The 10,037-nt window shown below is 30.4% G+C and overlaps 1 pseudogene across 1 annotated transcript; it reads left to right on the top strand.

Annotated features, from left to right (window-relative positions):
- Window positions 1–5,109: 5,109 nt before the first annotated feature.
- On the top strand, window positions 5,110–9,080 carry LOC145974522 (cytochrome P450 6k1-like; annotated as a pseudogene). Its single transcript, XR_014439720.1, has 5 exons — window positions 5,110–5,629; window positions 6,566–6,936; window positions 7,128–7,333; window positions 7,630–7,900; window positions 8,444–9,080. The product of XR_014439720.1 is annotated as a cytochrome P450 6k1-like (transcript).
- The last annotated feature ends 957 nt before the right edge of the window (window positions 9,081–10,037 follow it).

Raw genomic sequence — 10,037 nt, 5'->3', positions numbered from 1 at the left:
ATTGTTTTATGAAAAAAATGATATTTATAAATAGTATTATGAATAGTATGATGAATGATATTTATATTTTTTATAATATAATTAAGTATAACTTATATTTGTTATATTAATATGTTATTTTTATAAATATATGATTATTTTATATTTTAAATAATAAACACATATTTGTTTATTATATGTAATATGTACTTATACATATAGTACTAGATATATTTATTAAACTTAACAATATTTGTGTTAAACTTTTCGATAATTTGTTAAAATATTATTACAATATTATATAAAGATTCTTACAATATTACAAGTTAAAGTACGGATTTTTACTGAATTAATCAATAAAGCAGATAAATTCTTTCTCTTTCTTTCTCTGAGCTATAAATATGGATAAAAATGCAAATGGAGGCATATTAGTTGTTTAGGACACATAAGTCAAATTCAGTTTTTTTAATATCAAGAAACTATATAAAAATATAACAATGTAACAATATATATTATTAATTTGGATATAAAAATAAAATTAAATATTTAATAATTCATAAATATTGTATTGTAACAAACACTTTTATTGTGGAACATATTTAAGTGCGTTGTTTAAGACTTATCACAGATCTGTTTACGAGTACAAAAGTTTACATAATACTAATTAATGCTTACATGCGTACTATTATGTAAAAAAAAATTATTAACGTTTGACGATAAAAAAGGAGAGGAAGAACGTTGTAATATACACTCGTCAAAAAAATTATCGCAACACGCAATTAATATTAAAATTTCACCTAAATTCAAATAAGCGTATCTCCGCGAAAAATTATCGCATTTGAAAAATTTTGTTATTGTTTTAAATGGTAAAGTCTCCACTTTAAGAAACTTTCGTTAAATTTTGATTTCATTCTCTCTCCCTCTCTTCATCCCTTTAAAAGTAAGGACGTGTTTTTTTTTTCAAAAAATTGCAAAGTTTGACGAACTCTACGGGGTGTACTAAATTTTTTTCGTCAATATCATCATAACTATCATAAAATATGGACTTTTCTTTACAAGTTTAAAAAAAAATTGAAACCCGTGCGATTTTCTTTCGCGGAGTTACGGCGTATCAAAATTATCTATGCATTTTTGTGCAACCGCCAACATTTGTATTAACCGATGGGCACCATGGGGAGGTTGTTGATCGGATTTTGCCCATCATGTGTGTGTGTGTGTGTGTGTGTGTGTGTGTGTGTGTGTGTGTATGTGTGTGTGTGTGTTGGAAAAGGGATGTATGTTGTATGTATTTAAAAATGTGTATTTCCGCCTCGTCTTCGGATGACCTCTTGCAGGCGCTCACGCATATTAATGCAAGCTCTAATTGTGGCCTGCGGAATTTCGAACCAAATTCGCTGTAGAGCTGCTTCCAATTGCTGGAGATTGGTTGGCTGCCTCTCCAAATCACGCAGCCTTCTTGTCATTATATCCCACAGATGTTCGATGGGATTTAAATCCGGGCTCATCGCTGGATGTGGTAACACCTCGATGTTGTTTTCTTCGAAGAAGTCAACTGTAATCCTGGCAGTGTGTGGGCGAGCATTATCTTGCATTAGAATGAAATTGCGCCCCATTTGACGACGCATCGGAATTATGTGAGGACGCAAAATTTCCTCCACATAGCGTATCGCTGTCATTCCGGGAGGTGGTACAATTACGAGATTTGTGCGTCTATGTGTGGATATTCCACCCCATACCATAATTGAACCACCACCAAATGCTCGAACAGGTTCGACGCAATTCTCTTCAAAACGGTGTCCCTGACGACGCCAAACACGAACTCTTCTGTCAGAACCGAAGAGGCAAAATCGCGACTCGTCAGTGAACAATACGTTGTTCCATTGTCTTGCAGTCCAGTTCTGATGACTGCGTGCATATTGTAAACGATTACGTCGATGAGCCACAGACAACATTGGTACTTGAGCACGAACTCGCGAACTGAAGTTTCTTTCGTGCAGACGATTCCTGATTGTTTGATCGCTTATTCGTCTGTACGGCAGAATGTCATTAGCGATTTGTCGCGCAATTATTACTGGATTTTGTATTGCCGCGTTTACGATGAGACGATCTTCTCGAGCTGATGTTGCTCGTCTTCGACCTTGTCCTCTTCTCTGACGAAATCCGCCTGTTTCTTCATAACGAGCCCAAACTCGAGAGATTGAGGCCCGATGCACACCCATTCGCCTTGCAACATGTGCCTGACTTGCCCCTTCTTCCAAAAGAGCAATAATTTGCGCACATTGATTTTCGTTTAAACGAGGCATTTTTGTTTCCCGAATGAACAACACAGTGTTTTTAATACTATGAAGTTTTGTACGTACTGAAGTAAGTACAGTACATAACTTCACAGTGTATACTGTGTGAACTTCAGTATTGTGAAGTTATGTACTGTAAGAACTTCAGTACTGTGAAATTATGTACTGTAAGTACTTACATCAGTACGTACGAAACTTTACAGTATTAAAAATACTGTTGTTCATTCGGAAAACAAAAATTCTTCGTTTAAACGAAAATTAAGGGTGGAATATCCACATATAAACGCACAAATCCCGTAATTTTATTACCTCCCGGAATGACAGCGATACGCTATGTGGAGTGGTCCCCGTGGTGCCCATCGGTTAATACAAATGTTGGCGGTTGCACAAAAATGCATAGATAATTTTGATACGCCGTAACTCCGCGAAAGAAAATCGCACGGGTTTCAATTTTTTTTTAAACTTGTAAAGAAAAGTCCATATTTTATGATAGTTATGATGATATTGACGAAAAAAATTTAGTACACCCCGTAGAGTTCGTCAAACTTCGCAATTTTTTGAAAAAAAAAACACGTCCTTACTTTTAAAGGGATGAAGAGAGGGAGAGAGAATGAAATCAAAATTTAACGAAAGTTTCTTAAAGTGGAGACTTTACCCTTTAAAACAAAAAAAAAATTTTTCAAATGCGATAATTTTTCGCGGAGATACGCTTATTTGAATTTAGGTGAAATTTTAATATTAATTGCGTGTTGCGATAATTTTTTTGACGAGTGTATAAATGCAATCGCATGTGTGATGCAGAAGTACAAAGTTGTTTCTGCAACTCTACTGTCGTATTCTGAATCACTGTACTGAAAAACTTATTTTTTAAACACTTCGTGTTTTTCTCTATTGGTAATTTGTTAAGTTTCGATCTAATATTTATTTAAATGCGATTTTTTTCTATTCTCTATCATTTTGAAAGGAGTGAGTTTGTGTGTCTAAAGAGAATATTTTAAAAATATAATTAGTTTGTGTGTTCAAAGAGAATATTTTAAAAATATAAATAATTTGTGTGTGTTTAAAGAGAATATTTTAAAAATATAAATAGTTTGTGTGTCTGAAGAGAATATTTTAAAAATTAATGTCAAGGTAAACGTTGATCTTAATTTAACTTTATGTAATCCTTTCAAGTTTATTTAGAATTTTAATACAAACTATTTATTGCATATTCTTAAAAATGACGTTAAACTGTTCTTGTTCTCTAATATTTCTCGATTCATTAATTTTGTATCTTTGATATTTAATAGAAAAACGTACGGCTAGACGCATCATTCTCTTTCATCTTGCTATCGTTTATCAATTTGAATCTAATAACAATTAATTAAGAAGATGAGAAAAGATGAAATAATGTTTATTGTTGCTGGTTATTGATATGGAATCGTAAAAATTGATTATATATAGATTAAAATAACTGATAAATTACTTATTTCTAAATTTGTGTAAGTTTGCTGTAATCTCCAATATATTCTAATGAAGATTTTTATTAAAGTCGAACATCAACATGATCAATTATTCTTGAAATAAAATTCTCTTGATTAAACAAATATCCCTATAATTATCATACAGTAATCAAACTACATTTACAATATAGTTTCTTAATCAGGATTATTTGTTTTTTTCGAGTGATTCATGAGAATGAAAAACAAGTTCATTATAATCATGATAATCCTTGTGTGCTTCCAATTTTAACAATGATTCATTTAACACGTTAAACGCCGTGTCGGTCATCGGTGCCACCAACAATACAAAATTTAATAAATAATACCCTAATATTAAAAATCGAAAATTTTCAACATAATAAAAAAATAAAAATGTATCTAGATATTACTTTTATTAATAATGATATGTAGGGAAAGTTGCCAATGCGTATTGATCTCCTAAATCGTACACCATGGAGTTTCCTGTTATTATTTAACATTTGCGAGCAACAGTGGTTCTCTAGAGTGGTATATTTTGAAAGTTAGATTACAATTTCTATTATATAATTTATCCTTTGTAAGACCGTGTTTTCTGTGCTCTCTTAGTCGACTATTGAAAATCAAGATTGACGGTTATATTTTATCAATTATATACCACTATCTATTTATAACCATTATCTCTTTCGCAAATGATTTAATTATCTTTTCTTCTATATTAATATAATCTTACTTTCTATTATTTTTTAATTTTTTATAAAGTTTATTCAGATTTATTTTGAGATTAAATTAAACATTTTATAAAACGTTCAAGAATTTCTTAAATCATACTACCACGCGGTGAATGAAAACGAACACAAAAAAGATCGCAAAATTTTCTTAAATAATCCATCAACAAGTCTTCGGATGTAATGATAAATAGAGAAGATTGGTTTTGTGTTTCTGTCGTATCGTTATCTCGCGACGTTACCAATTCGTTGCACGTGTATTTGGTATACAAGACATATTAAAGTGACTTTTTAGGGATATATCTATTCATTTCAACATATTTTGAAAGAGTGTAAACATATTTTTTTTTGTGTAACGTTAAATATATTTATATGGCTGTGACGAGTGGCAGTATTTTCACTGTCACTTGAAGTGAATATTCACTCGTTTGGAGTTAGCTTTTATTCTCAGAAATTTAAAGAGTACTTCATTCATTTATCAATCAATCAAGCTTTTTTCCAGTGCAAGATCTTGTTCTAAATGCAATTAATAAATACGGTAGTACGATTAAATAAATGAAAATTATAATATTATTTTTTCGCGATATATATTATTAAAATATAATACCATCTACTTCTATATAAAAATATATTATTTATAGATAAACTAAAATGGCACTCATAACTGCTCACTGGGGTTTGGACAGCATTATAGTTTTAACAACTCTCATGATAACCGTTTACCTCTATGTGACACGCAAGTTTAAATACTGAAAGAAACGGGGCATCGAAGAAATCTTTCCACCGACACCTTTCCTAGGCAATTTTACGGAATGCCTGTTATTGAAGAAAGCGCCGGCGTATTTTTTAAAGGAGTTATACAATCAAGCAAAGGGGCTACCTTACATTGGCTTCTACGTTTTAGACAAGCCCTTCTTGTTGGTTCGTGATCGGGAACTTATCAAGAATATCTTAATAAAAGACTTTAATATTTTTCACGACCGATACAGTAATGCTTATCCGGATGACCAGCTGGGTTGCAATAATCTCTTTTTTATAAAGAATCCAGTCTGGAAGGTGTTAAGGATGAAATTAACGCCATTCTTCACATCCGGTAAACTAAAAAAAATGTTTGAACTGATGTTACAATGCGGAAACCATCTAAACTCGTATATTGAATCGTTGAAAGGAGGTAAATATTCACATGTAAAATACAAAATATATTGGGAAATATGTATTTAAGAAATGTGAAATTATAAAGAATTGATAAATATATTTTAATAGTATAATATATATAAATTAATAATATATTATACACATTAATGATATAATTTATAATTAAAAAACATATATATATAATATAAAACATATATATATTGTTGCGCCCGGGGCGACGACTTCGACATTTATCGCTAAGAGAACGGCTGTCGCGGATCGCGTTAAATAAATTAATACTTTTCGAGAACACACAGGAACTTTAATACGAACACAGAACACACTAATAACAGATTAACACAACGGATCATTAACACAATTATGGCTCGTAAACGAGAACGCGTACGGACAGCTTGACAGCTGTTTTTCGACACGACTGTCATTCGTCTTGTCAACATTCTTCTTGGCAACGCGCTCGAAGACGATCTTCTGCCGAACGTCACGGGTAACCAAGTAATCCGCAGGGAAGGAACACGGGGACGCAACAATATATATATATATATGTTTTAATATTTTAAATAAATAAATATTGTTCCCCCAAAAATTCCACAATTTTACTTTAATCAAGATAAAAATTATTAGAAAAAGGTATATATAAGAAAAATTTTTTAATAGTTTATAAAATTACAAAAATCAACTTAATTAAATCAATAATATTATTACAATATCATATTATTACTATTATTATTATATTGGAATCTTTGTTTAAAGATCCGAGAAAAATACGTAAATTCATGAGAAATACAAAGCATTATGAAAACTGTTAAAACGACAATTAATAATTTTTGGAGGAAAAAAGTTCAGTTTTCAATTTTACAGATACGCGTAGAAAAGATTTTTAAATTTCAAGATAACTTGTGTAAGGTATTTACTATTAGATGGATTAAATCAATTGATAAAATATTGCTGACAGGTGAAGGGGAAACAATCGAAGTGAGAGAATAAACTGCCAAGTTTACCACGGACGTCATCGGCAGCACCGCTTATGGACTTGATGTGAATTCATTTAAGGATCCAAACGCTGAGTTTCGCAAATACGGCAAAATGATCTTTCAATACGACACCATTCGCGGCTTGGAGATGCTCGCGGTATTTTTCCTTCCAACTATATAGTTCGTTTGGCCCATATAAAAATGTTCGGCAAAGAACCTACCGGCTTTTTGCGCAAAGTTTTCTGGGAGACGCTCAATCATCGTATGGAATCTGGCATCAAGAGGCATGATCTTATTGACATTCTTCTCGAACTGAAAAAAACTGACGGTGATCAGGATTATTACGGATTCAGTAAGCAACACAGAAATAAATGATGGTTATTTTAAAAATTTATTTCTATTTCTAAAATAAATAAATAGAGAGATAATGCTAAGAGAAGTAATAATGTTATTAAATTAACTGATATATTAAATTAACTGATTAGATCATTAATTTCGATAATTAAAATTAATTGTGACGCAAATAATAAGAGCCTTCAAAAGTCTAAATAAATTGAATTTTAAAATTCGATGGGGATAGTCTTCTGTCGCAAGCAGCCAGCTTCTTCACCGCCGGTTTCGAGACCTCTTCAACGACAACGACGTTCGCGTTGTACGAGCTTGCATTGCAACCTGATCTCCAAAATACTCTGAGGAAAGAAATTGTCAAGGCTCTCGACAAGTCCGGTGGAAAAATCACATACGATCTGGTACATAAATATTACAGTTACTATCGAAAAATTATTAAAATAAACATATATTACGCAAGTATTGATTCCATTGCCAGAGCAATTTCATTTAAAATTTATATTTAAATTTGATCAAATTTTCATTTAAAATTGATGTATATATGTATATACATTGATGTATATATATATAATTGATGTATATATATATATATATATATATATATATATATATATATATACATCAATTTTATATAATTTATATAAAATATTATATATTATTATATATATAATAAGACGACATTTTATTTTATTATTAGATTATGACCTTAACGTATCTGGATATAGTGGTCTCCGAAACTTTGAGAATGTATCCGCCATTGGGATATATAAATCGTATGCCAAATGAAGCTTATAAAGTACCGGACTCCGATTTCGTAATTGAAAAAGGTACACCGGTATACATCCCAATGCTCGATTTACATTATGATCCGGAATATTTTCCCAATCCGGATAAGTTCGATCCGGAGCGATTCAATGAGGAAAATAAACGTAATAGACCAGCATGCGTTTACTTCCTCTTCGGAGAAGGTCCACATAATTGTATAGATGAGAAAATCAATTTCGATTAATGAAGAGATATTTATATGATATATAAGATAACAAAAACATATACTGAAGCTGTAAATTTTACAGACAAATTTACGTTTTTATATAAATATTATAAATGTTGTGTTTAGTTTATAAAATCACATGTTTTAAAAACGTACGAAGTAACATAAACTTCTTCTTCATAAAGGAAATAGATTACACAAATTCGAAATAAATAAAAATCTACAAGTTTTAAAGGAAAGAAAGATAAATTACTTAATATGGAGATTATTAAATAATATAATATTATTATGTATTTCATAATCTAATAAATTTTATAATTCTCAAATTTATAGCTTCACGTTATAAAAGTGCAAATTAATATAACAAAATTGCGAATAATTTTTATTATATATGTATATGATAATTCCGTTGTGTGTGATAAGTCTATTATGCGTACGATGATATATAATTTTTATTTTTTATTTTTTATAATATAATATAATTACAGAAGAGAGATATATATAATTTGTACTTTTGCAGGCACTCGTTTAGGGCTTTTACAGATAAAACTGGCGCTCATCATAATCTTGAGTAAATGCAAAGTGAGACCATGCGAGAAAACCTCGATACCAGTAGTAATTGACCCGAGGGGTATCCTGACAGTACCTTTAGACGGCGTAATATATCTCAACTTCCGCAAAATTAAATCTAGCGCTCTTTAAAACATAATATGTAGTAGTGTATATTGTATTATTTTAACTCATAGAAAATATCTACAGCTAGTATTTTTGTTAAAAAATGTGTAAAGATAAATCATTGAATGTATTGCCCATGTAATGTAAAATTTAAAAAAATTGTATTTTAATACATTCTCCGATTGTATCTAGAGATAATGACAATTTAAACTAACATCTAGATTTATTCTAAGATATACAAAATTGTTATCCGATATTTTGAAAAATATTTTTCTACGTATTTCTTAGTTTCTATTAATATTTCACAAGATATTTTAAGATGAATTTATTATTTTTATTTTTCAAAGACTCTTGTATTCTTAATTATTTTAATATATGTACACACACACACACACACACACACACACATATATATTTTATAAATATTTTATCATAAATATATATAAAACCGAAATCTATTTGTAAAACACCGAATATCTATTTGTGAAAAATGTGAGTGTCGTATGTCAAAATCACACATAGTGTATCATTTGCATCACAAAAAGAAAAATCATTCGTTTGATTAATATTTTTCATGATATACGTATTTTTTTATAAATTATAATTTAATCAATCTTGTACACTCTACGTTATACAAAAACTAACAATTGATTTAATTATTCTCATAATATGTTCATTATTATCTTCAATTTTTTGTTGCTATTCTTAATTTAAATGGTAAATGTGCTGAATAGGGGACCCTACCCCAATGACCTTGAACTTTGACATATGTTATCAAGGTCACTGTCCTGAGTGACATTCAAAAGGTTTTAGCCGTCGCTCGTCATTTACTAAAAAATTATTGACAAAAAAAGTCTTACGAATTATGTACAATTTTTAGACACTATGTACGTTTAAAAAAAACAAACATTAACAAAGGATAGATATTACCTCTCCTCGCTAGAGAAATGAAATTATTAAAGGGCAGTGTACAATACGAAAACACGATGCAATTTGGGTTATAGAACTTAACCCAAATCAAATTTTATCTTGACTTTCGTTAAGAATTAACTTCCGTTTATTTTATAAGGTACATGCGTGGCTACAGTGAGTTCCGTCCCCTACGGGAGAGCTCCACTTCCGGAAGATATAACCTAACCCAAACCTATTTCTGATTTAAAATTAAAATTTGATTTAAATCAGAATAGATTTGGGTTAGGTTATATCCGGAAGTGAGACCCCCCGTAGAGGGGAGGGGGACGGAAATCACTGTATCCACTCAAGTACATTTCACCTTAACTCTTAAAACGTATATAGTGTCTAAAAATTACACATAATTTATACAACTTTTTTTGTTAATACTTTTTTAATAAATGACGGCTAAAACCTTTGAATGTCACTCAGGACAATAACCTTGACAACATATGTCAAGGTCAAGATCATTGGGGCCCCTATTCAGC

This window comes from Camponotus vicinus, unplaced genomic scaffold (genome assembly GCF_025532165.1).
Source record: "Camponotus vicinus isolate PSW18456_S1 unplaced genomic scaffold, iyCamVici1.0 SCAF_7, whole genome shotgun sequence".
Lineage (NCBI taxonomy): Eukaryota > Metazoa > Arthropoda > Insecta > Hymenoptera > Formicidae > Camponotus > Camponotus vicinus.
Note: the sequence above shows the minus strand (reverse complement) of the source record. Positions and strands in the feature narration are given on the sequence as shown.